This window comes from Lampetra planeri, chromosome 71, assembly GCF_965212315.1.
Source record: "Lampetra planeri chromosome 71, kcLamPlan1.2.h2, whole genome shotgun sequence".
In the NCBI taxonomy this organism is placed as follows: Eukaryota; Metazoa; Chordata; class Hyperoartia; order Petromyzontiformes; family Petromyzontidae; genus Lampetra; species Lampetra planeri.
This window is the reverse complement of record NC_136176.1, coordinates 1,746,986-1,771,114: the sequence shown is the minus strand read 5'-3', so window position 1 is coordinate 1,771,114 and position 24,129 is coordinate 1,746,986. Positions and strand designations below refer to the sequence as shown.

At 51.7% G+C, this 24,129-nt stretch overlaps 1 long non-coding RNA gene across 1 annotated transcript; it reads right to left on the bottom strand.

Moving 5' to 3' along the window:
* Positions 1-16,116: 16,116 nt before the first annotated feature.
* LOC144737577 (uncharacterized) lies at positions 16,117-19,214 on the bottom strand. The gene is made up of 2 exons (XR_013589036.1): positions 19,110-19,214; positions 16,117-17,161 (listed from the first exon to the last, which is right to left on the bottom strand). It is a non-coding gene; the product is annotated as an uncharacterized LOC144737577 (long non-coding RNA).
* Positions 19,215-24,129: the final 4,915 nt, after the last annotated feature.

Genomic DNA, 24,129 nt, shown 5'->3' with positions numbered 1-24,129 from the left:
CGAAACGCCAACAGCGTCTTTTTCTCGCTCCATTGTCGCAGGCGGAATCTTCAACGCTCATTCGACGGCCATCTCGGTGTAGGCGCGCGTGAGGGTCGCCCTATCCGCCTCAGGAATGGCGAAGAAGGTGGAAAGCGAGTCATCGTCGAGGGCCATGGGAAGAGCTTGGAGCGCTTCACCAGGCATCCATCCCACCGAGACGTAGGCAGCCTCGAACCGATGACGGAAGGCCGTCCAATCGCCCTCTGCGGCGGCAGTCGTCGGTCGTCCTTGTCCCCGACAGGCTGGCGCCTGTCAGGCCATCAATCACTCCTTATCGCACGTCTTCAAGGCAACACCTCTGGTGGCAGCATACGACCCCGGACCGACCCCGTCTACAACTGAATCTCCCATTAAAGAGGTGGCGGTTTGCACGTGCAACTTTACGTTGCACAAGCGCACCTGCCTGCCCTCAGTTACCCTCGGGCAGCAGTGTGCACCGCGTATTTTACCACACTACATTAAGAATAATTCTGCCTATTTTTTTTTTATAAGTTTGACCTGGATGTAGAGATGGGGCAAGGAAGTAGCCGTAAAATGTAATAAAACCCAAATGGGGTGGCTAATGAGACTGGGTAATCTCCACCGGGGCAAAGGCCACCATAAACCCGGACAAACAACAGGGGACACGACCTCCACGGACGTTGTGGACACTGGGGAATTTCCCAAACAAGACCCTCCAGACTCGCTGGCGCCTTGTCTTTGCATCCAGTCTTGTTCATGCCCTGTTTTCACATCGAGACTTGCTGACAGTCTTTACTTCACCCTCATTCGGATCTCCACGGACGGCGAGAGCAGCAGGGTCGGTCGGACATTGCAACTGGCGGTTTTCTTTTTAACGGTAAAAGTTTGAAACTTAGCGATTAGAATAAGTCGACATTATAGACTGACCGTACACTCAGTCAGATTAAGAACCAGGCTGCAGTCTACATTAGTGGCTTGTATTATTATATATATTTTACCTTTATTCACCTTAAATCTTCTTTTCTATTTTCTATCTACGTGACTTTACCGAAAGAAACAAAGAAAATGAATTCTGGCAGTCACAAAAGTTAAAGTAAAAACTTACTTATATCTTCAACCTCAAGATATCAAAATATAACTCGAGCATAAGAAGCACGGATCCCTGGCGACACAGACGGGGAACAAATGTTAATAAAACCCTCGGAATACCGGTGGTAACTATGGTATATTACAAATCTTGGTTAAACATAAACCAAATAATAATTATGAAGTATTAGACCTAGGGTCATTCAGAAGAGATACAAGGCGAAATAGGTCAATCAAACACGACCAAGATAATACGTATTCCATAGGATCAGAGCCTCACCAACCGCCTTTGTCTCATGCCGACTCAACAACACCCTCATGGCTTGGCTTCGCGAACGAAGATCTATGAAGGACATCCACGTCTTCTGCAGGCACGCTGGTGGCTGAAGAGGCCTATGCGGGACAAGCAGGTCCTGCCACAACAGCTGCAAGTATAGGTCTGATCTGGGATGGGTGCTGAGGGATCCTGGTTCTTCTTCCTTCTCCTTTTGTCCTCCATACGGGCCCTGCGGGTTTCTTCAAAGAAGGAGGTGGCCTAGTGGTCTGTGTGCCGCCAGGAGTTGCGATCAGCTGCTTGTGTTGCCCACTGACGGTGATCGATGCAGCAAGCAGTGAGGGACTTCTTCAGGGAGTCTTTGTATCGCTTTCGTGGTGCCCCTATATCGCGATGGCCAGAGGACAGTTCCCCATACAGCACAATCTTAGGTAAGCGGTGGTTCTCCATCCTGGCGATGTGCCCTGCCCAACGAAGCTGTATCTTGAGGACCATGGCCTCGATGCTGATGACCTCCGCTGACTCGAGGACTTCAGTGTTGGCGACTAAGTCACTCCAGTGAATATTGAAGATTGTGCGGAGGCAGCGCTGATGGAAACGCTCGAGGAGACTCAGGTGACGATGGTACATGACCCAGGACTCAGCACCATACAGGAGAGTGGTCAGCACAACAGCTTTGTAGACGTTGACCTTCGCGTCTCTTTTAAGGTTGCTGTTGTTCCAGACACGTTTGTATAGTCTGCCAAAGGCACTATTTGCCTTGGCCAGCCTGTTGTCGACTTCGTTGTCGATCTTGGCGTCAGACGAAATCACGCATGCCAAGTAGCTGAACTGGTGGACAGCTTTCAGTTCTGTTTGTTCAATGAAGATGCTTGGTGGATGGTGCTCCTCATGGGGTGCGGGCTGATGAAGAACTTCAGTCTTCCTCAGGCTGACTTCAAGACCGAAGATCTGAGCTGTTTTTGCGAAACAGGACGTAATTCGCTGCATAGCTGCCTCTGTGTGAGCAAGGAGGGCGGCATCATCAGCAAACAGCAGCTCCCTGATCAGTTGCTCCATGGTCTTTGTGGGGGCCTGCAAATGCCTGAGGTTGAACACGCTCCCGTCGAGACGGAAACGGATGTATACGCCATCAGCGTCGTCGAGGTCCTCGGTGGCCTGCTGGAGCATCATGCTGAACAAAATGGTGAATAGCGTGGGAGCAAGAACACAGCCCTGTTTCACGCCGTTTGCAATAGGGAAGGGCTGCGAGAGATCGTTGCTATGTCTGACGTGTCCAAGCTGGTCTTCATGAAGCTGGACGATCATGGTGAGGAACTTCGGCGGGAAGCCTAGCTTTTCCAGGATTTTCCAAAGTCCCTGCCTGCTCACGGTGTCAAACGCTTTCGTCAGGTCCACAAAGGTGGCGTACAGCGCTTTGTTTTGCTCCCGGCACTTCTACTGAATCTGCCTCAGGACAAACACCATGACTGTGGGGTCTCTGGGAGGTGATCTTCAGCTATTGCGGGTACCAGTCTATTCAGCAGTACTCTTGTGAGGATTTTGCCGGCGACGGACAGAAGTGTTGTGCCACGATAATTGGAACAGTCTGATTTCTCCCCTTTGTTCATGGAGTTTGGTGTGCAGTGCTGGGCCTCCGTTCTTCCATACTTCAGGAGGGATGCCATCAACTCCTGCAGCTTTACCACTCTTCAGCTGTTTAATGGCTTCCTCAGTCTCTTGTAATGTTGGTGCCACATCCAGTTCGGTTTTCACTGGTTGTTGTGGGATGCGGTCAATCGCTGGTTCTTGGACTGAGCGGCGAGCATTGAAGAGCGTGTATAAGTGCTCAGACCACCGGTTCAGGATTGAGTCCTTTTCGGTGAGCAGTTCTTTCCCGTCTGCACTCCGCAGGGGGCTCAGGATTTGGTACGAGGGGACATATACCGCTTTTAGAGCTTCGTAGAATCCCCTGTAGTCGCCAGTATCAGCGCAAACCTGAGTTTTTACTGCAAGGTTGGTCCACCACTCGTTTTGAATTTCTCGAAGCTTGCGCTGGAGGGTGCTGCATTCCAGGCGGAAGGCTGCTTTTTTGTGCGGGCAGGATGGTTGGGCCAGGTGGGCCTGGTGTGCTGATCTCTTCTTTGACAGCAGCTCCTGGACTTCTAAGTTGTTTTCATCGAACCAATCTCTGTTTTTCTTCGTGGAGAATCCGAGGGTATCTTCAGATGTTTGCAGAACAACAGTTTTGATGCGGTCCCACAGCACTTCAGGAACCTGAGGCGAGTCTGCTAGGCAGCTCGGTTCCTCTAGCCTATAACGTAGGCTTTTCTGGAAAGCTGCTTTGACCGCGGCAGACTGAAGGCTGTAGACTTTGAGCTTCTTCCTCGGGGCGCCACCTTTCCTTGGTCTCGGCTTAAAGTGGAAGCTGAGTTTGCAGCGGACAAGACGGTGGTCTGTGTGACACTCGGCGCTGGGTATTACCCTGGTGTGAAAGACATTTTAGGTCATGCTGGCGCACAAGGATGTAGTCTATGAGATGCCAATGTTTTGACCGAGGGTGCATCCAGGTTGTCTATAGACTGTCTTTCTGCTGGAAGATGGTGTTGGTAAAGGAAAGCTGCTGTTCCGCGCAGAGTTCAAGTAACAAGCGTCCATTGTCGTTGCAGCTGCCCACACCGTGCCTTCCAAGTATGCCTTTCCAGGTTTCCGAGTCTCGGCCCACTCTGGCGTTGAAGTCGCCAAGGATGACAATCTTGTCGTCAGCTGGGATATCCTGCAGAAGGCTGCGTAGGTCGGAGCAAAACTTGTCTTTGTCAGCGGGATCTGCCTGGAGAGTTGGAGTGTACACACTGAGCAGCGTTGCGTGTTGCTGGTCACAAAGTGGTAGACGCATTGAGATGATGCGGTCAGAGTGGCCAGTTGGCAGGCTTGCAAGCTTGGTAGCGATAGAGTCCCTGATCATGAAGCCGACACCTGAACGGCGTCTCTCTGTCGCTGGTTTTCCTGACCAGTAGAGAGTGTAACCTGCGCCATGCTTCCTCAGACTGCCTTCCTCTGAAAAGCGGATTTCGCTGAGGGCGGCGATGTCAACATCCAGCCGAGCGAGTTCGTGTGCAATTAAAGCAGATCGTCGCTCAGGTCGAGTGCTGTCAGCTGAGTCTAGCATGGTTCTGATGTTCCAGCATGCGAGTTTAAGTCCTTTCCCACCTTTTAAGGCTAGTGGGATGCGCCGTTGATTCTTTGATGTAGTTCGACCGCATATGAAGATGCCCGTTGACCGCGGTAAGCCAACTAAGGGAGGAGGAGACGAGCTTTGTTTAGGCCACCTTTTCTAGGCCTCTCTCCGTGTGGAGCAAGCAGTGCTGTCCCTAGAAAAGGCTGCTTGGTCGCTCAGGGTGCTGCCGGGTGATGATGTCGTCTCCAGGTCATCATCAGACGACCAATAGCACCTGAGCCTCCTGCATGCAGGATTGAGACTGCGGCTGCCAGTGTCATCTTACACCTGCCGAGTTCGCCCCTTTCTCATCGCTAAAGGACTTAGTGAGGCCGGGGGGGGAGTAGACGTGAAGATTTCCTTCTTGCCTGCGCAAAGGAGCTTTCAAGTGGAGTGCATTATGCGCAGAACTGACCCCACCCTCTAAACCTGGGGTTCGTCTGCCATGGCCTAGCAAGCTGACAGCGAGGTCCTCGGGCTGTAAGATTTACATCAGAGTTTCCTTCTCCTAGGTATACGGTCTTCCAAGGCTGAATAGATCCACCGTCCCTGCTATTTCAAACCATAGCTGGTAGGCCACAGCCGCAGTCCACAGTAACGAAGTGGCGCGCTGAAGTCCCGAACACTTGGCCGTTGGGTCCTAACGAGACCCTTCCGCCCTGGCCGGTGACTCCGTCGTGGGAGTTCATTCGCCCAGTGATGCAGTGTTGACATCACCCCCTCACGTCGTTTAGCCCGCCAGCTGAAGCGGTTTACCAGGGTGTGGCACTAGGAGCCAGACATGAGAAATTTAGGAGATGGATGAGGACCAGTGTTTCCATCCACTCAAAAATTGAGTGCAGCTACCAGAAAACAAAGGTACTACCTCTACCCAGAGCCCCCTACACCCCTAACACATGTTAGCAATAAATTACGTATGAAGGGAGGGCGCCTTCCCTGGAGATAGCAAACACCATGAAGAAATTCCAACCACAAGAAAAGAGGGGGGGGGGACACAAACCAAAACATAAACATGGTGAAAAATTTAAATTAATAAAAGTGAAATTTAAATAAAATTAAAATCACGACGTTTCGGAGGCAACACAAGCTTCCGTCTTCAGGTGGAACCGTCACAGCACGATTGCTGTATTAAGTAAGAGAAATTCCAAGAAAAAACCGTCCTTGTATATATACTGGTTGAGGGTAGGAGGAGCTTGTGAAGTTGGTGCGGCTAAAGCCGCTGCTAGGAATGAGCCTTTGTTGTGTAGACTGGTTGAACTGGAAGGTTCCACGAGTTGTTAATGTGCGGCTGATGTAAAGGTGCGGCTGCTGTAAATGGGACTGAGCCTTTGTTTTGTAGAGGTGGTGCGGCTGAAACCGCCGCGAGGAATGAGCCTTTGTTGTGGAGACTGGTTGAACTGGGAGGTTCCAAGAGTTGTTAAGGTGCGGCTGCTGTAAAGGTGCGGCTGCTGTAAATGAGATTGAGCCTTTGTTATGTAGATGAAACAGCACTTTGCTACGTTGCTGGGATTAATTCTAGATTTGCCAAATATGTGTGGTAAAACTTAAAGCAGGAAACCAGTGTGTGAAAAAAGAAGAAACTATATGGTAACTGAAGAATAGTGCCTGTCAAATAGATAGTCCAAATATGTGTAGTTAAATCTTTTTTGCATGGTTAATAACATTTTTCCAATGATTACTAAGTTTGTACCCATCATCACGGTTAAAATTATGTCTGTGTTTGTATATTTGGATGGCTTCGTGTACAAACCTTTGATGGTAGTCAGGAGGTTTTCAGAGTACCTTGGTCTCGGAAAAGACAATTTCATGAGAGCCCACATCGTTGTAGCAATGATCAGCAACGGCGGAAGAAACAGTTTTGCCGTGTTTCAGATCTGACTTGTGCTCGCGGACACGATCAGAGATATGACGTTTCGTTTCTCCAATGTAGCAATCACCACAGCTGCAACTCAGTTTGTAGACTCCAGGGCATTGTAAGTCAGGAATGACATCTTCTTAGGTTTTTTCGGTAAAGTCACGTAGAAAGTAAAATAAAATAAAAACAAAAATCACGACGTTTCGGAGGCAACACAAGTCTCCGTCATCAGGTGGGACCGTCACAGCCAGATTAGCTGTATCAAGTGAGGCAATGATTCAAGATGTAATCCCTTAAAAGCGAGTTGAGGGGGGAGGGAGAGGGAGGGGGGAGCTCATCAGACTATGGTAGCCAATGAAAGGAACGTATCGGGAGGGAGGGGGGGCGAGGCCAAAAGGGTGGGCGATGGACGTGGAAGCGCTTGTGCCCAAGCGGCCAATTACTGCACACGCCAACACAATGGAGCGATTGTGCGCAAGCGGCCAGCCACTGCACCCGCCAACACAATGGGCAGAGAGGAGGAGGGGGAGGTCTAATACACATGATAGACAAAAGAACGAAAATGATGATGGGTACAAACTTAGGGGGAGCTCATCAGACTATGGTAGCCAATGAATGGAACGTATCGGGAGGGAGGGGGGGGGGGCGGGGGGGCGAGGCCAAAGGGTGGGCGACGGACGTGGAAGCGCTTGTGCGCAAGCGGCCAATTACTGCACACGCCAACACAATGGAGGGAGAGGGGGAGTGGGGGGTCTGATACACATGATAGACAAAATAACGAAAATGCCCATGTTTATACCAATGCTGGCTGAACAATGAAGAGAGTACTGTTAAAATAACTGGGGATGTTAACACTCGGTAAAGTACAGTAAAATAGTGCCTGTCAGATAAGATGGTCCAAAAAATTTGTGATTAAGTCTTTTTTTTTTGCGGACCATCTTATCTGACAGGCACTATTTTACTGTACTTTACCGAGTGTTAACATCCCCAGTTATTTTAACAGTACTCTCTTCATTGTTCAGCCAGCATTGGTATAAACATGGGCATTTTCGTTATTTTGTCTATCATGTGTATCAGACCCCCCACTCCCCCTCTCCCTCCATTGTGTTGGCGTGTGCAGTAATTGGCCGCTTGCGCACAAGCGCTTCCACGTCCGTCGCCCACCCTTTGGCCTCGCCCCCCCGCCCCCCCCCCCCCTCCCTCCCGATACGTTCCATTCATTGGCTACCATAGTCTGATGAGCTCCCCCTAAGTTTGTACCCATCATCATTTTCGTTCTTTTGTCTATCATGTGTATTAGACCTCCCCCTCCTCCTCTCTGCCCATTGTGTTGGCGGGTGCAGTGGCTGGCCGCTTGCGCACAATCGCTCCATTGTGTTGGCGTGTGCAGTAATTGGCCGCTTGGGCACAAGCGCTTCCACGTCCATCGCCCACCCTTTTGGCCTCGCCCCCCCTCCCTCCCGATACGTTCCTTTCATTGGCTACCATAGTCTGATGAGCTCCCCCCTCCCTCTCCCTCCCCCCTCAACTCGCTTTTAAGGGATTACATCTTGAATCATTGCCTCACTTGATACAGCTAATCTGGCTGTGACGGTCCCACCTGATGACGGAGACTTATGTTGCCTCCGAAACGTCGTGATTTTTGTTTTTATTTTATTTTACTTTCTACGTGACTTTACCGAAAAAACCTAAGAAGATGATTCCTTGCAGTCACGAAAGCTTCAAATCTAGAAGGAATGACATCTTTCACAGATGGAATTAGATCACGGATTTTATGTACTGTACTCAATCGGACTTGGGTCTTATGTTTGTTTAGAATTTTGGAGATCTTTTTGGTCACGCCTGCTATGTATGGCAACGTGATAGTTTTGATCGGAGTTTCAAGTGGCTGTTTCTGTATGGTGGGAGAAACAGCTTGGCGGATGGTGCGGACAGAGTATCCGTTCATCCTGAGGGCCCGATGTACATGTCTTAATTCACTGGCCAGGTGGTGTTGGTCAGAAATGCCATGAGCTCTGTGGTATAGCGTTTTGATGAGATAATTCTTTTGAGATGGGTGGTGGTGGGAATCAGGTTTCAAGTAGGAATATGTGTGGGTGGCTTTCCTGTAGACAGAATGTCCCAAGGATCCGTCAGGTCTCCTCTCAAACAGAATATCTAAGAATGGTAGTTTACCATCTTTCTCCACTTCCATGGTGAATCTGATGGATGGGTGTCTGGAATTGATGTGGTCCAAGAAGTGGTTCAATGCTGGGAGGCCATGTGGCCAAATGACGAAAGTGTCATCCACATACCTCTTCCACAGGGAAGGACGCAGGGTGGATGTCTGGATGGCGTCTGATTCAAACTTTTCCATGAACATGTTGGCTATCACTGGTGACAAGGGGGAGCCCATAGGGTACCCTCATTATGTTTGTAGAAGGTGTCATTCCAGGTAAAGTAAGTGTTGGTGAGGCAATGCCTAACCAGCGCAGGTACATCCGAATTCAATCCATGTTGGACCAAGTCCTCAATTATTGTTAGGGTGTCAGGTACTGGGACTTTGGTAAACAGAGATACTACATCAAAACTGACGAGGATATCATCAGGAGATAGTAACATGTCCTTGACCAGAGACTAATTGGGTTGAATTGAGTACTGCCGAAGAGGTCTTGCCTGTGAAGGGAAGCAGAGTATCTGATAGAAACCGGGCTCGTTTGTAGGAAGGAGAGTTGATCGACATGATGGGTCGTAGCGGGGTGCCTTCTTTATGGATCTTGGGAAGACCATAGAGTCTGGGAGGTCTTGTCGCCGATGGTTTTAGAGAGGGACGTTTGGTTGGTTCGATTAGGGAAGTCGAACTCGTGATGATTTTGTTAGTTTTTGTCGTTAGGCTGTTTGTAGGATCGTTTTTAATTTTGGAGTAACTCCCATCATTAAGTAGGTCCAGGATTTTGTTGTATGAATCTTTATCCATGATGACCCTGGCATTGCCCTTGTCTGCTTTAGCCGCACCAACTTCACAAGCTCATCCCACCCTCAACCAGTATATATACAAGGACGGTTTTTCTTGGAATTTCTCTTACTTGATACAGCAATCGTGCTGTGACGGTTCCACCTGAAGACGGAAGCTTGTGTTGCCTACGAAACGTCGTGATTTTTATTTGATTTTACTTTTATTAATTTTAATTAAAAACATCTTACCTACGTGATTTTACCGAAAAAAAACCCCTAAGAATATGAATCCTTGCAGTCACGAAAGCTTCAAATCTAGAATAAACATGGTGATGGAAAAGCAGCCGGACAAAGGTGAAAAGTAACCCCCCCCCCAGCTTCCAAATTATGGCAGGAAATTGGGAAAACCAGCCGCTCTACTCGGGAGGGGGGGGGGCAACCAAGCAGCTGCAACCACAGGAGAACTAAATCAAAGGGATTCCGTTTTATTTTCCACGAGAGACGCACAGAGGGGGAAGAATTTCAGATAAAAGCAAGAAAACAGAACACGCAATTGAGTCTTGCTGCGTCAAGCTCCGGGGGTGGGCCCCGTCAACGACCGAGGATGACGAGGCTTGCAGAGGGCCGATGTGTCGCCGAGTGTAAGTTCGGCGCTGACAGATGAAGTATCGCTAAAAGTTTTATTCTACATTGAGTGCCAGCTCCCACCAGCAGCTGCAGCAAGAGAGAAAGAGTGATGAGCAACAAGCAATCAACCTGGAGAAAGGGCATAAAGTGCCACGCATTGACCAAGCGAGCATCGCACAGGACCAGCAGCAGCGGCAAACGACTAACCATGAGCGTGTGGACTCGGAAGCCGAGCACATTCCTGCAAAGGTTGAGTCTACAAGGATCAACCGTGCCTGTTGCAAGAGAGAGCGCGTGACCGGCGCAACCGAGAAAGAGTGTCAGCGCTGGCGACCAGCGGACGAGCTGAGAGCGCTATCAGGCACTGCCGAAGGCGAGCATTGTGCCGACTCAACAATCACCTAGCAGTGGAGAAAATAACTTGACCAGCGCAACCGAGAAAGAGAGTCAGCACTGGCGACCAGCGGATGAGCTGCGAGCGCTATCGGGCACTGCCGAAGGCGAGCATCATGCCGACTCAACAATCACCGAGCAGTAGAGAAAAGAGTGTGACCAGCGCAACCGAGAAAGAGAGTCAGCACTGGAGACCAGCGGACGAGCTGCGAGTGCTATCGGGCACCGTCAAAGGCAATCATCGTGCCGACTCAACAATCACCTAGCAGTGGAGAAGCCTGGAGCTGCCACCAAGAGAGAGAGCGCCGTGTGTATGACACGCCTCGGTTCGGAGGGAACCGAACCGAGGTATTCTCGGTACAAGGAAAGCCCCAACTCGGCGCCAACTTAACTCAAAGAGTTGAGCACGAAGACAATACACCCACACATACATAATACACATATCGAAACTAATAAGATTGCTCCAAAAGTTAGCTTTTTTTTTTAAAGGACCATCCTAAGGTGGTGCGTTAACTATTAGCTGATGGTGGAAAACAGTGTTCGGTCCATTGAGCTGCTTGAATATGGTCGTATATAAGTATTTTAGTCATTCGGTTCGTTAATTGCACTCCAGGAATACAATTGTGTTGAAATGTCTTTCTTTTGATCACGGAATCTTGCCCGCGAATCAATTCAAGCCCATTAGCCAATTGATAAGCATCTATTAGGCCAACAGGCACACTGCTGCACACTATTGTTCCAGGGCATTTCGATCAATTGCATCATCTTACCAATTAATTCATTGAAAACTACTTTTGCCTTGGACAAATGTTTCTTTAACACTGTTAATATGAATATTGTAACACATTTTTAAGGACTTTTTCTTCTTCTTGGTTCTTTCGGTAAAGTCACGTAGAAGGGAAATAATAAAACAATAATAAAACATAATAAAATACAATTCTCACGACGTTTCGGCCACAACGCAAGCAGCCGTCCTCAGGTGAAGAACAGGTCTGTCGGAAAGACAGCGTCTGAATGAACACCACCAAACTTGGCAGCGTATATTTAAGCTGGGTTAGAGGAGGAAGGGCGCCTTGACAAAGGATTACCTTAGAGTCGCGGCATCTCTTCAGAAAGGTGAGACTCGATTAGCTCAGCCTTCTTATCCCGGAGTTTGTTGAAGGATCTAAAAGTTATGTGGAATCCCTCCCCGTAGAGGCGGTTAAATTTCGATTTAAAGCTTTCTTGACTGCAGGGATTAATCTTCTTGGTTCTTTCGGTAAAGTAACGTAGAAGGGAAATAATAAAAATAAAACATAATAAAATATAATTTTCACGACGCTTCGGCCACAACGCAAGCAGCCGTCCTCAGGTGAAGAACAGGTCTGTCGGAAAGACAGCGTCTGAATAAACACCACCTATTGGCATGTATGGTTGCTATACTGTGAGGAATTAGCTGATTGTTCTGTTATCCAGTTAACAAATGTAACCATGGAGGGTTAATTGCACGGATCAATTAGGACATTTCCAGGAGTACTGGGTTGACAAATCCCAGCATAAGAGTTCGCATATTAGAGTGTTTTGTTTCTAGATATTAAAGTTGCTTAATGCAGAAGAGTCTGAGTGTCCCTTCCTAAGTTCATGCGTAATAATCATAATTATAAGAACTGTATCCTGAGGTGAGATCTGAATTTTGAGACCTGACAAACACACTAAAACAATCAGTAAAGTTCAAGTGAGAATCACTGTATTATATTCTTTAGGTCTTTCGGTAAAGTCACGTTGATAGGTTCAAAAAAAATAACAAAAACCTTTTTACGCGACTTTACCGAAAGACCCAAAGAATATGAATTCCTGCAGTCACGAAAGCTTTAAGTCAATCAAATAAACAATGAAGCAGAGCCGAATTAGCCTAATTACATACACTTGCATAACTTCATACAATTACACCTTTATATTATTGTAGTGACATAAGAAGGGAGGGGCTGCTGGGGGCTCTGGGACCCTGGGTGGGCCAGACGCTTAAGCCTCTTGGCACCAGGCGTTGGGTTCTCAGGCGCTTAATCCCCTTGGCGCCGCCAAAGGGGGGGGGCTGTGTGTGCTCTGTGGGAGATCTGGGGGCGCACACGGCCCCACCCCTCGTTGGGGACTAGTTATAAAAGCGGAGCTCCCTGGACGATCAGGGCCAGTCGTAGCTCAAGACCCAAGACCCAAGACCAGCCATCGGAGGACCCTGGGACGCTGTGAGAGCCAGTGGTGGGACTCGGGAACTCCCGACTCTACGACCTTGTGAGGGCGAGTTCCAGAGCGTAGCCAGAGTAGAGTATCTAGGCTGTGTACCTAGGCTGTGTACCTAGGCTGTAACAGAGTATCAGGACTGTTGGAGTGTTGTGTTGTAATAAAGAAGTTACCTCTACAAGTGTCTCCGGAACCCGTTACATTTGGCGTCAGAAGTGGCAATGGAGACAAGAAGTGAGCCACGTACCTTCAGTCCTGACGGCGATGTTGAAGAGCAAGCGGCGACGGGGCAGCCAACTCGGGCCGACAACGACGCCGCACCGCCGGCTGAGCAGTCGTCCACCACACCTGCCGATCCTCCTCCTGCGTCGGGAGCAGCAATGGAGGAAACGCTGCTTCGCCTCAACGAGCTGCTCCACGCCACCGTCTCCATCCTGGACGACATGCGTCGCTCACAGGCGGAGACAGGAGGGAGAGAGGCGGCGCAGCGGCCGCGCCATTCCGCCAGCTCCCACACAAAGATGGCAGCCGTTCCCGCCGCAAATACATCCGGGTGTGTCGTCACTTCTGCCGGGGGAGCAATGACCGCTGGGAGCGACGTCACTTCCGGGCCCAGCGTGGGCCAACTAAACGACGCCGCGTCATCAGCGCTGCATCCCTCACCGCCGGGTGACAGCTGTTTGCAACCTAGCAACGCCGCGTCATCAGCGCTGCGACCTTCACTGCCGGACGACAGCTGGCTTCAACCTAGCATTCCGCGTCATCAGCGCTGCGACCGGACAGTGAGGGCGCCATTCTTACTGTAACCGGCGGCGGGGCCGGCACATCGACGGACACGCTGGTCGCCGCCTTTGCTGCTCTGGCCAAAGGTTGGAGGTCGGGAGACCAGGCCCCTGACATTTCGTACATTTACACGCTCCGGATTAATGATTTTTTTGTTGACATTCTCTTCGTTGTCGTCGGGGAGTCGTGACTGTTGTTGGGTAAACTGTGTGGAGCTTCGCTCGTGAGTGTTGTCAATGTGTGTGCGAAACTTTGCTTGTGATTGTTAACAATGTATGGTTTGTATTCAGCTTTGTTCGTGATTGTTAATGTATAGCTTGTGCTGTCATTGTTAACGATGTATAGACTGTATGGGGCATTTATCTTGAGATGATGACATGCTGCCAAGGATTTGGAATTGTCAGACTGGCTCTCAAATATCTTGGGGTGCAGATCCTGACCAGGATGGGCCAGCGGGTGTTGCATGTCTAACACGAGAGTTGTGGTCCCGTCATGCTATGGCTGACGGCTTGACCTGACAGCCCGGAGATAGAGACACTCCGTGGCATGTCTAGCCTAGTGGGCTGTGTGCTCACATGGCTCGGAGAGTGTGGTCCCGTCATGCTATGGCTGACGGCTTGACCTGACAGCCCGGAGATAGAGACACTCCGTGGCATGTCTAGCCTAGTGGGCTGTGCGCTCACATGGCTCGGAGAGTGTGGTCCCGTCATGCTATGGCTGACGGCTTGACCTGACAGCCCGGAGATTGAAACACTCCGTGGCATGTCTAGCCTAGTGGGCTGTGCGCTCACATGGCTCGGAGAGTGTGGTCCCGTCATGGAATCGCTGACGGCTTGACCTGACGGCCCGGAGGTTGAGACCCTCCGTGGTGTGTCTGGAGCAGTAGGCTCGCCCTGACGGCCCGGAGATTGAAACACTCCGAGGCGCGTTGAAACAGTGGGCTGGAGATTCGTGGTGTTCAGGTGTAGTTGTCCCGTTACGTTGGGACTGTTTCCCTCAGTTGTTAGGGTGCATGTTGTGCAGGGAGTGAACGATGGGTCGTCTCAGCTCGGTCGGTACAGCTATATGCTGCGATGCGAGTCTTGGAGAGAGATTGGGTCTCAGCTCGGTCGGTGCAGCTATATGCTGCGATGCGAGTCTTGGAGAGAGATTGGGTCTCAGCTCGGTCGGTACAGCTATATGCTGCGATGCGAGTCTTGGAGAGAGATTGGGTCTCAGCTCGGTCGGTACAGCTATATGCTGCGATGCGAGTCTTGGAGAGAGATTGGGTCTCAGCTCGGTCGGTACAGCTATATGCTGCGATGCGAGTCTTGGAGAGAGACTGGGTTGAAGCCCCCCGATATGGCCGACGTGCGCGGTTTTAGGATGGAGACGCCACGTTGGAAAGGCGGGGGGTGCTAACGGTTGACATATAATGTCAGTGGTGGTCCTCATTGAGGGCTGCTGGGACGCAAGCACGGGATGCCTTTTGGAGATGCGGTTCGCGCGTGCGGCCACCATTTCTGGGCAGGAGCAGGCAGATTTATTTTGTTTGTGTCATGTAAATTTTATATATATATTTAAAAATGTAGATACTGGAGCAGCCCTGAAGTGCGACTTCTTTGCCCAGTACATGGGTCGGCCCTGAAGTACGACTTCTCGACCTGGGACGTAGACAGACGTCCGGATAAGTGTGTGTAGAGGGGTGATAGACATGTTGGTCTTCGCCTTCTCACCACCTGAAGGATGGGAGGGTGGCAGGGTGGTGTGGATCCCTGCCATCCATGTGGTGATTGTGTGATTTCGGTTCGATTACCGGTGTTGGTTGTGCATCCAACGCGTCGGAATCTGTATATTTGTTGTTAATTCCCCGTTTTCTATACGGATCCCGAGGAGGGCTAGGTGTGCCGCGGGTCGTTTGTTCACGTGTGATTGCTTCACCTTTTTGTTGATTGATGCTTGTATATAGTGTAAAGTTGTACAGGTTGGTTATGGTATTTATGGTTGCTTTCTTGTTCTCTTTTCTTTTCCTGTTGAGGCTCGCGTATTTTTTTTCTCTCGCTCCCTTTCGTTAATTTAAACTTTCTAATTATTGACAGCCGGGACGGCTGGAGGCTACATAGAGGAGGGTAATGTAGTGACATAAGAAGGGAGGGGCTGCTGGGGGCTCTGGGACCCTGGGTGGGCCAGACGCTTAAGCCTCTTGGCACCAGGCGTTGGGTTCCCAAGCGGGTCCAGACGCTTAATCCCCCAAAGGGGGGGGCTGTGTGTGCTCTGTGGGAGATCTGGGGGCGCACACGGCCCCACCCCTCGTTGGGGACTAGTTATAAAAGCGGAGCTCCCTGGACGATCAGGGCCAGTCGTAGCTCAAGACCCAAGACCCAAGACCAGCCATCGGAGGACCCTGGGACGCTGTGAGAGCCAGTGGTGGGACTCGGGAACTCCCGACTCTACGACCTTGTGAGGGCGAGTTCCAGAGCGTAGCCAGAGTAGAGTATCTAGGCTGTGTACCTAGGCTGTGTACCTAGGCTGTAACAGAGTATCAGGACTGTTGGAGTGTTGTGTTGTAATAAAGAAGTTACCTCTACAAGTGTCTCCGGAACCCGTTACATTATCATCACGATGAGTAATACCCCTTGGCAACGAAGCAGAGCCTAATTAACATATACGCATAATTAGCATAATTTAAAAAAAATACGCATTTTCAGTTTTTATTTTTTAAGACCGAATATATATGTAGTGGCCTTTATGACGACGGAAAGAGTTGACTTGAGACAACACGGATTTATTACAGATAACTTCAAATACAGCAGAGTAGCGACCCTGACACTCGAAGAGGTAGCGGCCTCTTCACCCGTTCTATTGAGGAAAGTATCCCAAGTTAACACCCCACGTTAACTCCCTACTTCCCCCAATTCTAGACCTCCTTCACAAGGAGGCTAACTGACCTGGCCCAGCTTCGGCAAATGTCTCGACCACCAGCCACACGAGTCCGGCCCTTAGAAGGACATCGGCCCTTGCGGCTCTGGGGTCGCACCACTGGCTTGCTCTGCACGGCCCTCAAAAGGGCAGCGGGTCAGGGGAGTCCCAGGGTCTAGATAGCTGGACTTCGGTCTTCACTGGCTCTTCGTCTTGACTTGGGTCGAACTGCCTCTCTGCTCTCCGGGTCCCACCTTTTATACGATTTCCCACCGAGGGGCGGGTTTCTGTGGGATCACACAGACCCCCCAGCCCCCTCCCCTCAGGAAGCCTGGTCAGAGATGACACAATCACCCGCACCGGTAAGTATTGTAAGTTGGCCGGTTTGGTGTGCGTGCTCCAACATCACCACCACATCACCCCTCCCTGTACAGCCCGCAGCCGTCCTGGCTGCAACACAATTTCCACAATAAAGAAACCTTAACAAGAACCGGAATTCCGCGTGTCTCAATAACAAGAACAACAATAACATCAACAATGATAACAATCGCAATAAATTACCCCAACCCACCTGTACAAATAAACACCATGAACATATATACACTTCCGAGGAGAAAAAAATACCCCCCCCCCCACATCACCGGAGCCCGCGACACAACAAGCCCGACTCGACGCACACTTCGTGAAGAGAAGAGGGACATACGGACAGTCAAGCAGCCGCCACGACGTGCAAGTGGGTGTGGTAGATCCAGCCATCCCTTATGAAAAGCGGTGTGACTTAGCACGAGTCCGAATGGCTGGCCCGTCGTCAGGCACGAAGTGAGCTGCCCAGTTCCACATTTGTCTTCGGGATCCGGTGGCTGACGCTCTTTGGAAGCTGTCAATTCCAGGGCGTCTGGAAGTGGAACAGTCAGCGGCATGGGAGGGTCAGGCGATGGCATCACATTCCCTGAGTCGACGGACACATCACATGCTCGGCCCTTGGGACATGTAGGGGAGGTATGAGGTGCAACGAACGGTTTGAGCCGTGAGGGGTGAACATACCAACAACGCTTTCCCCACTTAATTCGAACACATTGTGGGCGTGCGACCTGTACAACCTCGACCGGCCCCCTCCACGGCCTCAGTAGTTTCGGTGATGTTGCCAATGGTGCCTGCGGACAATGTAGCCAGGCCTTATCGCCCGGCTTCCACTCGTGCATGTGCGTCCGATGCGCGCGCGACCGCTCATTCGCCTTTTGGCGAGAGTTCGAGTTTTGTGCCGCAGCCTCCCGTGCCTCGGCCAATTTTAAAATGTTAAATATGACGTGATCAGCCAACTTAGACTTTGTGCAGGGCGTGGGAATCCCCAACTGGGCATCCACGGGCGGATCAACGTCCCGCCCGATACATAAGAAAGAAGGGGGAAAACCCAGTTGCCGCGTGGGGAGCCATCCACTTGAGATTCGCACACCTGATGGCAAAACATGGACGTGAGCATGCTGTGGAGCCGCTCCACCATCCCGTCCGTTTGTGGGTGGTACGGGGAGGTACGCAACTTTTTTTGTACCCAGAAGGTCGCACACCTCATGCAGCAAGGAGCTCGAGAAATTCCTTCCCTGATCGGTCAGCAGTTGCTCCGGTGCACCCTTGTCCAGGACATAGCCCTGGACAAAGGCCTCGGTAATGGCTGCTGCCGACTGGTTAGCGAGCGGCCAGGCCATGGGCCAGAGTTGAATATTCCACGCCAACCAGCAGGTACTTATTACCCCTAGGTGTTGCCGGGAACGGCCCCATGTCGAGCGCAACGAGCTCGTTGATGCGTGAAACCTGAATAAATTTCAGTGGCGGACTGGCTGCCTTGGAAGGCGGCTTTCCATGCCCAGCCAGAAGAAATGAAGCTGGAGCATGGCAAGGGTCTTGTGAGACCCCAAATGCAACAGGCGTTCGTCAGCGGCCAAAATGACCCTACCCCGCAAGGCGGATGGCACAACGATTCTATAGCGAAGGGACTTACCGTCCCAATTCATGAGGAGACCCTCCCGCAATACCCAAGAATCCACCCCGACCACGCCTTCCGTAGAGCTATTTGCTTTACGATGCAGTGTGAGTAGAGACGCGTCCTCCATTTGTAACCGGCCCCAGCCAGCGAGGGTCAAATTGATTAACGAATCCCCGCCGTTTTGAGAGAGAGGAATTTTGGGAGCCGGGGTGTAAGCAGCGGCGGCCAAAGCCGTGGAAGGGACGACATTCTGTGGTTTGCAGGGTCCTGACCCAAGAAAACATGCACATTCCGTGCCGAGCGGCAGTCGCGACAGGACATCCGCGTTTGTATGGCGAACAACCTTGCGGTAGGTGGTCGTGATTTGGTAGTCCTGAAGGACTTCCAACCATCGAGACAGTTGTCCGGATGGCTGGTCAACACGGAGTGCATATTGTAACGCTGCGTGGTCCATACGGACAGTGAAGTGCCGCCCGTATAGATACTGTTGAATAAGAAAATCGATAACCAACAGCTTGCTGCGGGTGACGCAGTACAGCTGTTCTGTCGGTGATAAAACCCTGCTACCGTAGGCGACGACGCGTTCGACTCCCCCAATGACCTGCGAGAGCACTCCGCCAATGCCGGTGTTACTGGCATCTGTGTCGAGCAGAAAAGTCTCGGTGAAATCAGGGTAAGACAAGGGCAGAGCACTCACCAGGGCGACACGAAGGGAGCGGAAAGCGGTCTCTTCCTCCGCACCCCAGCTAAATTTCACGCCTTTTGCTGTCAAAGCGTGGAAGGGCTTGGCTATGGTGGCAAAGTGTGCGACAAATCGCCGATAGTAGGAGGCAAACCCGATGAAGCTACGGACCTCACTTACCGAAGTGGGCGTAGGCCATGAGCTTAGCAGGATCCGTAGAGATGCCTGAACGACTCATAATGTGCCCCAAGTACCGCACGGATTCCCGGAGGAGATGTTCTTCGAACGTCCTGCTGAAAACAATAACGTCGTCCAGGTAAATTAAACAGGTATCCTATTGGAGACCGGTCAAAACCAATTCCATTAACCATTGGAATGTCGCGGGAGCTGAGTGGAGTCCCATAGGCAACAGATTGAACTGAAACAGGCCCAAAGGCGTCCGAAAAGCGGTCTTGGGTTTTGACTCCTCGTCAAGGGGAAGTTGCCAAAATCCCGATAGCAGGTCTAACGTGGAAAAATATCGTGCCCCTGCCAAGCCGTCCAGTGATTGATCCATCCGGGGGAGTGGATATCTGTCGGCCACAGAGATCTTATTAAGGCGACGAAAATCCACACAAAACCTCAGAGACCCATCGTGCTTTTTAACGAGCACGATAAGAGCCCCCCATGGACTGGTGGAAGGGGAAATGATGTCAGCAGACATGTCATTTAACAGCCGATTTTACGTGTTCCTTCTCGGCGGGGCTTAGTAGGAAGGGATTTTAGCGAATGGGGGCGGCGTCACCCGTGTCAATGTGGTGGTGTAACAAGTTAGTGAAGCCGATATCATATTTTTGTTCGCTGAAAACGTCGGAGAATTCGAGTAAAAGGGCGCGCAATGCAGCAAGTTGCGAACTGGACAGGTCACTGGATCCAGAACAAAGTGAATCCAGCTACCCTTGATCACGGCCAAATTTCGGATGCAGGGCAGGACCAGTATTCACATGCCCTATCACCGGCTCCCTCATGGGAGCCGGCGCCGCGTGAGCGAGCACGGAGCCCTGTGGGACCTTTCTCCCCACTATCGTCTGTGCCACCGCCAATTTCAACCCCTTCACCGCTGCGTTATACGGACCCAACAGGACACTATGATCCGTCATACCCACACAGAGAGATTTTCGCAACCTCAGGGCCACCAACATCTGTCACCCTGGCGGTAACGTGTACCGTCTGGGTAACCATCGCTTGCACCATTGCACAGGCCGAGCGTAAACTGCAAGGGGAGGCCAAAAATGCTATGCGGCGACCCGAAGGAAGCTCAATAAAGCCTTGATCAATGAGGATTTTGATTGGCATTTTAGCCAAAAAGTCTGTTCCCAACAAACATGTGACTGCGAGAGAGGATGAAACCAAGACTTGCCCAGACAGTTTAATATCTCTAATGCAAATTCTTGCCCGGATTTGACGATGCTCAAAGATTCTCCGTTTGCCGCATAGCACGGAATGTCAACTGGAAGTAACGGCCGACATCGAACAGGAAGTATGTTATAAATGAGGTCGGAAATTATCGTTGCCGATGCCCCTGTATCCACTAGCACCCGGACCTCGACAGCCTTGATCGACCCCGTAACCACGGACGACCCGGCCGATGCAGCAACCACCCTATGAGCCAACTCGGACCACTGATCTGGTCTCAGCGCCCGTACAAACCCACCTCCCCTCACCGAACCGACGCCCAAATCACCAGATTTGTCAAACGCGGCGCGGTGAGTCGTGTGTAATGTGTGTGGGGGCCAAGCATGTGTGGTGCCGTGACTTGCCGGAGAATGCTGTGACGACTTGGGGACTTGGGCGTCATCCGGTTGAGGTCCTGATGCACGCTGCCGCGGAGCCCGGCACCCTGAAGCAACGTCAAAGTCAAAAGTCACTTTATTGTCAAGTGTGTTACATGCATAACATACAACACAGATGAAATTACAGTCCTCTCTCTTGGTCCCACGGTGCAACCAAGCAATTAAAAAATGAATCATAATTAACAGACATAAATAAACAATAAACAATCGGCGATCAACACAAGATAAATAATCAAAAATGTAATAGACTTAAAATAAACAACAGTCAAGAATTATAAAATGTAAAATATTATTTAAATAAAGTATTTAAAGAAGTAAGATATTTAAACCGCTGTGGTAGTGCGATGTAGTGCAATGTGCAGTCCAGAGATCAGGATGTACGAGTGAATGTGTGTGTGGGGGTTGGGGTCAGGGGGCAAAGGGGGGAGGGTGGGCAGAGGGGGGGAGTGATGGTAGAGCAGGGAGGGAGTTGAGTCTCCTGACAGCCTGGTGAAAGAAACTGTCTTTGAGCCTGCTGGTCTTGGCCCGAAGACTCCGCAATCTCCTCCCTGACGGCAGCAGGCTGAAGAGGCTGTGAGATGGGTGGGTGGGATCACCTGCAATCTTGATTGCTTTGCTGGTGATGCGGGTGTTATAAATGTCCAGAAGAGGGGGGAGAGAGACACCAATAATCCTCTCAGCTGCTCTCACTATGCGCTGCAGAGTCTTGCGGCAGGACACGGTGCAGGTGCCGTACCACACGGTGATGCAGCTCGTCAAGATGCTCTCAACGGTGCCTCTGTAGAAGGTGTGCATGATGGGAGGCGGGGCTCCTGCTCTTCTCAGTTTGCGGAGAAAGTACAGGCGCTGTTGGGCTTTTTTGGCCAGTGATGCAGTGTTGTGACTCCACGACAGGTCTTCAGAGATGTGCACACCCAGAAACTTGATGCATCTCACCCTCTCCACTGCAGCACCGTTGATGGTTAGCGGAGTATGCTGGGTGTGCACTCTCCTGAAGTCCACAACAATCTCCTTCGTCTTCTCAACATTCAGGTGGAGATTGCTGTCCTTGCACCACGTGGCCAGCCTGCTCACCTCACTCCTGTAGTTTGTCTCATCCCCGTTTTTGATGGCACCCACCACAGTTGTGTCATCCGCAAACTTAATGAAGAGGTTGGAGCTGAATGATGGTGTGCAGTCGTTGGTCAGCAAAGTGAAGAGGAGGGGGCTCAGCACACATCCTTGGGGGACCCCTGTGTTCAGTGTGATGGTGCTGGAGGTGTTGCTGCCAACTCGAACTGCCTGTGGTCTCCCTGTCAGGAAGTCCAACAGCCAGTTGCACAGGGAGGTGTTGAGCCCCAGGTGGTCTAGTTTGTGGATGAGCTGCTGGGGGATGATTGTGTTGAATGCTGAGCTAAAGTCGATGAACAGCATTCTGACGTAGGAGTCTTTAGTCTCCAGATGGGTGAGAGCTGAGTGGAGGGTAGCGGAGATGGCGTCATCGGTCGAGCGGTTAGACCGATACGCAAACTGGAAAGGGTCCAGGGCGGGGGGAAGGACAGACTTGATGTGTTGTAGGACTAGCCGCTCGAAGCACTTCATAAGGATTGGAGTGAGTGCGACCGGGCGGTAGTCATTGTTGCAGGAGGGTGATGACTTCTTCGGGACCGGGATGATGGTGGTAGCTTTGAGGCACGTAGGTACAACAGCCTGTCTCAGCGAGGTGTTAAAGATGTCGGTGAAGACATCTGTGAGCTCCTCCGCACAGTCTCTCAGGACACGACCCGGAATGTTGTCAGGGCCCTGGGCTTTCCTTGAGTTCGTCCTTCTGAGGGATCTCCTCACGCTATCTGGGGATAGCGTCAGCACCTGGTCGCCGGGAGGTGGTGGAGTCTTCTGTGCTGGGGTGCTGTTGTCTGCCTCAAAGCGAGCGAAGAAATCCTTCAGCTGGTTCAGCAGAGAGGTGGAGCTGTCACAGGTCTGCGGAGAGGGTTTATAGTCCGTGATGGTCTGCATCCCTCGCCACAGGTTCCGGGTGTCTCTGCTGTCATTGAAGCGGTCGGCGATCCTCCTGGAGTACTGCCTCTTGGCCAATCTGATGCCTCGCGACAGGTTGGCCCTGGCTGTCTTCAGGCCCATCTCCTCGCCAGCTTTGAAGGCGGCGTTCCGAGCCCTCAGGAGCCTGTGGACTTCCCCTGTCAGCCATGGCTTCTGGTTGGCCCGAATGGAGATGGTTCTGGTGACCGTGACATCCTCCATGCATGTGGCCCCGGAGGCCACAGTTGTAACAGGTGACGAGGGCCGTCGCTGGTCTTGGTTGCTCCTGCTTGCGCGCCGGGTGCTGGGAGGGTCGGCCACCCGACCTCCAATTCCCCGGTCGAGCCGCAAGCGAAAGCTTCCTCCGAAGGCTGAACGTCCTGTGGTCCACTGGACGCCGAGGTCGAAGCGCTGGCGATGAGGGGCTGTTTCCGCTTGAGGACCTCGTGCGCGTGAATGTTCGTAGCGACTCGCAAGGAGCATATGTCGGACTCGTCTGTCGCCAGGACCACGATGCCCAACTCCTGTGCAGTGCTAAGAGCTTCTCCGTCACCATGGCATCAATGCCTTTGCAGTCCATGCGCGTAAAAGCGGCCTTAGCGAGGGCCAGAAGTGCTGTGCAGTACGCGAGAGGAGTCTCCTCCTCACCCTTCCGCCGGTCGTGGAAGTGGTGGCGACTGGCAGACAGCGGTCCATAGATGGTTGCAACCAGACGAAGCGCCGCTGGCAGTGTAGGGCGGCTCGATCTTGGGGTCGAAATGAGAGTGGCGAGAGCATCGTTGTCCAGAGTCGCCGGAAGAGCACGCAACGCCTCGTCATCAGTCCAACCAGACATCTACTGATGAGCGAGGAATCGTCGGTGAATAGCTCTCCAGTCGCCTCCCTCTGCTGCAAGAGCTGTTAAAACGGGCAGTCGCTGCTGGAACGTCTGCTCCGTTCCCGGCTGCCAATTGTCCCGCACAGCGTCGTCGTACAGTGCAATGGCGGCTCCCTCCGTAGGTCGCAGCACGTCTGACGTGGAGGCCGCTGGTTGTTCTCGGCAGCGCCCGCCGCATGGAGATGACGTGGCGGGCAGTGGTTGGACTCCGACTCCCACGTGGTGCGCTTGGCCCCCGCCACTCCCGGAGCTTGTTGCAGAACTGGCGCCAATTTAAACTTGCGGCACGGTGCCGGTGGCGGGAGCAGCTGTTTGGCGCCAATTTTCCCCGCGCTCTCCAGCAACCGCTCCTCCCACCCGAGTGATCTCCTCTAGTATGGAGACGGCTGCGGCGGTTGTTGAAGCGCCGGCATCGCCTCAGACTCCGTCTCCGAGTCCAGCGGACCCGTCTCCGCCGAGTCATCTAGTTGCCCCG